This window comes from Suricata suricatta, chromosome 10 (assembly GCF_006229205.1).
Source record: "Suricata suricatta isolate VVHF042 chromosome 10, meerkat_22Aug2017_6uvM2_HiC, whole genome shotgun sequence".
Taxonomy (NCBI): Eukaryota; Metazoa; Chordata; class Mammalia; order Carnivora; family Herpestidae; genus Suricata; species Suricata suricatta.
The window spans coordinates 132,981,939-132,987,257 of record NC_043709.1 but is presented as its reverse complement, the minus strand read 5'-3'; the positions used below and the strand labels follow the sequence as shown (position 1 = coordinate 132,987,257).

The window sequence follows — 5,319 nt, the reverse complement described above, 5'->3', positions numbered from 1 at the left end:
TACATGGCCATGAGAAAGAATGAAATCTGGCCATTTGTAGGAAAGTGGATGGACCTCGAGGGTGTCATGCTAAGCAAAATAAGTCAGGCAGAGAAGGACAGATACCATATGTTTGCACTCATAGGTCTAACAGGACAAACCTAACAGAGGACCATGGGGAGGGGAAGGGGGAAAGAGAGTTGGGGAGAGTGAGGGACAAAAATCATGAGAGACTCTGGAATACAGAAAACGAACTGAGGGCTGAAAGGGGAGGGGGGAAGGAGAAGGGGGATGATGCATGGAGGAGGGCACTTGAGGCGAAGAGCACTGGGTGTTATATGGAAACCAATATGACAATAAACGATATATACAAAAAAGTTAAAAATAAATAAATGAATAAAATGGGCCCGAAGTCTGAGGCAGTAGTGTTGTGTAGGGTGTCGTGTAAGCAAAACAGCCACTGTACAAGCCCTTAAAAGATGGCGCGGCAGAGGTCCTGACGGTAGAGGAGGACATCCAGCTCATCTAGTCCAAGTGCAACTGCCTTTTTTGTTATTTTTAACTGGTTACTAAATACTTTGGAACTCTGATTTTTTAGAAGTTCCATTTCATATTTGAATCATGCTTCCTTTTTTAGTAAGATTTTAAGTTCTATTTTTAACTGAGCTATTTTTAGTGAGATACTAAAAAGTAATTATTTGTAATCATGAATTCTAGAGTTTTAAAGTAGTACATAGGTTTTTTTTTTTGATGTTTATTTATTTTTGAGAGAAAGAGATAGCATGAGTGGAGGAGGAACACAGAGAGAGGGAGACACAGAAACTGAAGCAGGTTCCAGGTTCCGAGCTGTCAGTGCAGAGCTGAACACGAGGCTCGAACCCACAGGCCGCGAGATCAGTACCTGAGCCGAAGTTGGGTGCTTAACTGACTGAGCCAGCTAGGTGCTCCTAAGGTGAAACATAGTTTTCTTATATTTAGAAAAAGCCTTTAAAATACTTCTGGTGAACTATGGAAACTTCTCATACACTTAAATGATTTTTAAACATAGGTTTAATTAGTAAACATAAAACGAGAGCTCTGCACAAGGGCTGGAGAAACAAATCGTGCTGCTCCGCTCTTTCTTTGCACATTAAGAGTATGCAGTCCTCCACAGAAGGTCCTTATGAACAATTTAAAAGCTGAAAAAAAGTAGGTGGGCAATTGCATTTCATGATATCCCATGCAGAGGGCAGCAGAGAGCTTAGATTTTGTTTTCTCTTTCCCATAATATGACTTTCCTAGCCTAATTTCCAGTTGCTGGTTATTATTCCAGAGAAAAGTAAATGAAAACAAATAATATCTAGACCCAAAAAAATGTAACAATGATTCTTCAGCTGTAATTTATCTAAATTCAGAATTCTGATTTCACATGAAAAGGAGGAAAAAAGATAAAATAGCCTTTTTCTATACAAGGGAAGCAATGTTACCTTTCTCTTTACATCTTCGTATTTTAGGAAGAAAGTACTGAAGGCTGCATAAAAGCAGAACAGAGCTTACAACTATAACTGGTCTGTGGAAACCTGTATTTTCACAAAAAACTGGTAGCTTTTATAAAGCTGGATTATTATTTCTAGAAAACTAAGTGTTTAAGCTTACAAATTCTAGATTTTCCACACAAAGAAAAGACATTTGACCAATCTGTCCTTCAGTTATGTGATTGGTAATATTTATAAGTCATACTTCAGTAGATATTAATAACACTAGAAAACGGTTGAAATAGCATTTCTTCTAAAACTTAAGCAACTGGAACTATTTTACTGTCTTTTTCCTTGCCTGCCTTGTTATTAAAAGGCAAATCATGTCTCAGTTGTTTCGCGATTTCCTGCTCTGTGGAGCGTTGACACACCGCGAACACTAGCCTGGGACTCGCTGCCCACCTCCAGGACGCCCAGCCCCCGCGGCGCACCACGTGTGCGCGCCTCGGGTGCTCGTGGCCGCACATTTCCCGTCTCCCCTGGAAGGGGGTCACAGGCCCTGCTCCAGCCACTGATGAGCCCTGCCGCCTTGGACACGTCTCGGAGACGGTCAGTGCCAGCTGCGCCATCTGTAAAACAGTGGTCGTAATACATCATAAAGCGGGCTCGGGAAGCTGGTGCGTGAGGCTCCTGGCAGAGAGTAAGGACGCAAGTGTCCCTTTCCTTTTTTCACTGCTGTTCCTCAGTTCCTCCTAAGAAAACTGAGGAGGATGAGTTAGTAATCTCAAAGGACCTGTTCAGCCTTTGATCCTACGGAGCATTGTCAGAGTCAAGATTCTATCAGGCCCATCGCTCAGGGCGCACACTGAGCATCCCATGTCCATTGTTGCTTTTTTAGATGCTGTCTACAGTTGTCTAAGTTATATTTAGATCACAACCCTGAACATTCAAAATGAAACAAAGATTTCAGGGTTGGTGAGCTGGGATTTTTGTGTTGTGACTATCACCGTTAAATCCCAGTTGGCTCCTGTAGGCTTTCTATTTTTACATTTATGAGACTTCTCCCTTTACATCTAGGGTCCTCAGCTAAAGGAGAGAAATGAGAGGAATCCCTTCTCATTATCTTGCCCTTACCTCTATCTGAACTAGACAGAAAAGAGTGGGAAAAGATGTCAGGAACATGGCGCATGAGCCTGCCCTCGCAGCTGCTTTCCTCACTCAGCAGTGTGCAAGTCCCGCAGCCCTCAGGAAGCTGTGACCAGCAAGTGCTGGCCTCACTTGCATCGGTTTTGGGCCAGTGAGCTAGCTAAGCCAGAGTACTGGGTTCTAGCCCGGCCCTCTCCGGCCCCGAGAGCTCAAGCAGGGCCGTGCTCCCCATGACCCCTAGGCGCTCTGCTTTCATGCCGCCTGGCCTTGTCTGCACAGTCCCTGCAGAGGTCAGCTGCATCGCCCACACAGGATCGGGGTCATGTCATAAAGGGGATGAGATGAAATACAACCACCACTACTTTTTTTAAAAGGCCCGGAGCAAAAAGATGAACTATCGTCGTCATGAATATAAAATACGTTGGTGTTCGCAGAAAGAAGAAAAGTGCGGGTGCTTCCCGCAGCCCACAGTGGGTGTTTCCGATGGATTATTTGTCATCATACACCGTCCGTGCCCGCTGTTCTGCTCTCTTCACTCGTCGGCCGCCGTAATTGACCTTCTGTCCTGAGCCCACGGAGCCAGCATGCGCCAGGTCCTCGTTACACGTCATGACTAAATCCATGGGTCTTCTCTTCCCCTTCTTAACCTTTTTCTCAGATGAACACCTCTTCGTCTGTTGGCATCTTGCTGTTCCTTTTCTGCTGATTTTTCCTTTTGCGAGTCTTTTCCCTTGGCATTTCTCCAGAGTTTGGTCCTTGGGCCCTTGTTCTTTTTGTCCAGATTTTTCTCCCAAGCATCTCATTCACTCACAGCTTCCACTCTGATCCCTGTGGCTGTGACTCCCCAGTCTAAATCTCCCCGCCAGCCTCTTCCAGGTGCTTGTCCAGCAGCTCCAGGTCGTAGTCAGTATTTTCATTTTCATGTTCTCGCCCCACCTCAGACTCAGTAGATCTAAAATGAAACTCTGGGTTCTCCTTCACAGCTCGTTCTTCTCATGTCAGTATGTGCCTTAGCTGTCGCCCTCCTGACTTTAGACTCTAGGCACTTCTGACTTCTTGCAGCACATCCTTTTCCTTTCCCGCTATCCCTGTCTTCACGCCAAGTTCTTGATACTGTTCCTGGACTGTGATTTTTGCATTACGCGTCCAGGCCTCTTTCAGAGCATCTGGAGCAGCAGCCTACAGCGTAACGCTCACGGTGGCTCGCCTGCTCAGTGAAATCCCCTGCTCACCTCCCTCTCCCCACAGCCAGGACCACAGGCGGGGGGGTGCACTCTTCCCTTCCCTGGTCCTGGGAAGGGCACCATGTGGCCTTCCGGGCACCGCTCGGATAACATCTTTCCCAGCCCCAGCTCCACCGGAAGACTGCCGAAGCGGCTCGCCTGAACTCGGGCGCCTACTGGCCAACCGCGCTGCTGACTTCGGAATTTTCAGAAGCTGTCCTTTATCACTTATCTCTTTGTGTAGCCTGCTTTTACATAATGGTCTGCTAGCACTTTAGAGCAGATGTGAAACCTACTTTTTATATCCCCCACATAATCTAAAGTAGTGCCTTCTATGTAGACTTCTCAGGCTTCTCCTGTCCTAATAAATCCTAAGAATAGAAATTTTGCAAATCACTGGTATCATATTCATAGTAGTATATAGTTAAGATAAAATCCTACCTTTCAAGATAGAATGCAGTACTTTCTGTTGAGGAAGAAAATCTGTTTCTTAGCACACCTACCAAACCAATATAAGCAGTGCTTTTCCACAGAGAAAAGACTTTCAACTGCAAAATTAGAGACTGTCCCTGGCGTGTGACTTAGAGCAAGTTGCTTCACCTCTGAGCCTCCTTGCTCTATAAAGTGCAAGACATTTTTAGGAGGTCTTGTGACTCTCGTTTTTCTTAATGTGAGAGAAAGACCAGATGTGAGCATGGGAAGGAGGGGGCGGGCACACAATCTGAAGCAGGCTCCAGGCTCTGAGCTGTCAGCCAGAGCCCGGCCCCAGGCTCCAACTCACAAACCGCGAGATCATGGTCTGAGCCAAAGGGGGACGCTCAGCCCCCTGAGCCACTCAGGCGCCCGCAGCCTTGTGATTCTTTTAGGAGGACTATTACAAGATCAGTTAGTTCAGAATAGAGAAAGACCATGTTATTAGAATAAAATCACCTTTTTTGTATTTGTTAGAAAACACATTACACAGATACAAAGCTTTTAAAACATGCAGAGAAATGGTGAACCTGGACATCTTGGACAGCCCCGTTCCTTACCCACTGCCCCGTGGAAGAATTGCCTTAGGAACGGAGTGAGCTCCAGTGTGCTCACTGCCAGTCTGGACAAAAGATGGTGGCGACCAGTGGAAAGGCGTGTGAATACGCTTGCGCTAACAGGGCCCTGCATAGTCAGGCTTTTCTTTGGTATCTACACTTAACTCCGAATTCTAGTTTTCTTACTTGAAGTTGTCGAGTTGTCCCTGTGGAATCCCATACTGGGTAGTAGGGTTTCCCTGTCTGTGGCCAAGTCCGGGACTAGGTAACGTAGAGGAGCATTCGTTGCCCTTTCGGAATGCTTTTCAAATCGGGCCGAGCGGGACGTTAACCCAGTTTCCGCTAACCCCGTCTTACTGTAGACATTCCAGACCTCTTACCTCGAAGGCTTTCTCCAGCGCCGAGAGGGGGGAGCAGCCTAGGTGCGCGCGGTCGGCCCCCCGGGGTCACGTGCCGCGGCGGCCCCGCCCCGCAGCCCGAGGTCCGGGC

At 46.8% G+C, this 5,319-nt stretch overlaps 1 protein-coding gene and 1 long non-coding RNA gene across 3 annotated transcripts in view; one reads left to right on the top strand and one right to left on the bottom strand.

Annotated features, from left to right (window-relative positions):
* The window catches only part of LOC115304860, a 19,919-nt gene extending 14,623 nt beyond the window's left edge, over positions 1-5,296 (bottom strand). For both annotated transcript variants that reach the window (XR_003914639.1, XR_003914638.1), the window contains exon 1: positions 5,211-5,296. This is a non-coding gene — a long non-coding RNA (uncharacterized LOC115304860). The remainder of the gene's footprint in view (positions 1-5,210) is intronic.
* NET1 (neuroepithelial cell transforming 1) overlaps positions 1-5,319 on the top strand; it is a 51,324-nt gene that overhangs the window by 34,599 nt on the left and 11,406 nt on the right. The window lies entirely within an intron of this gene.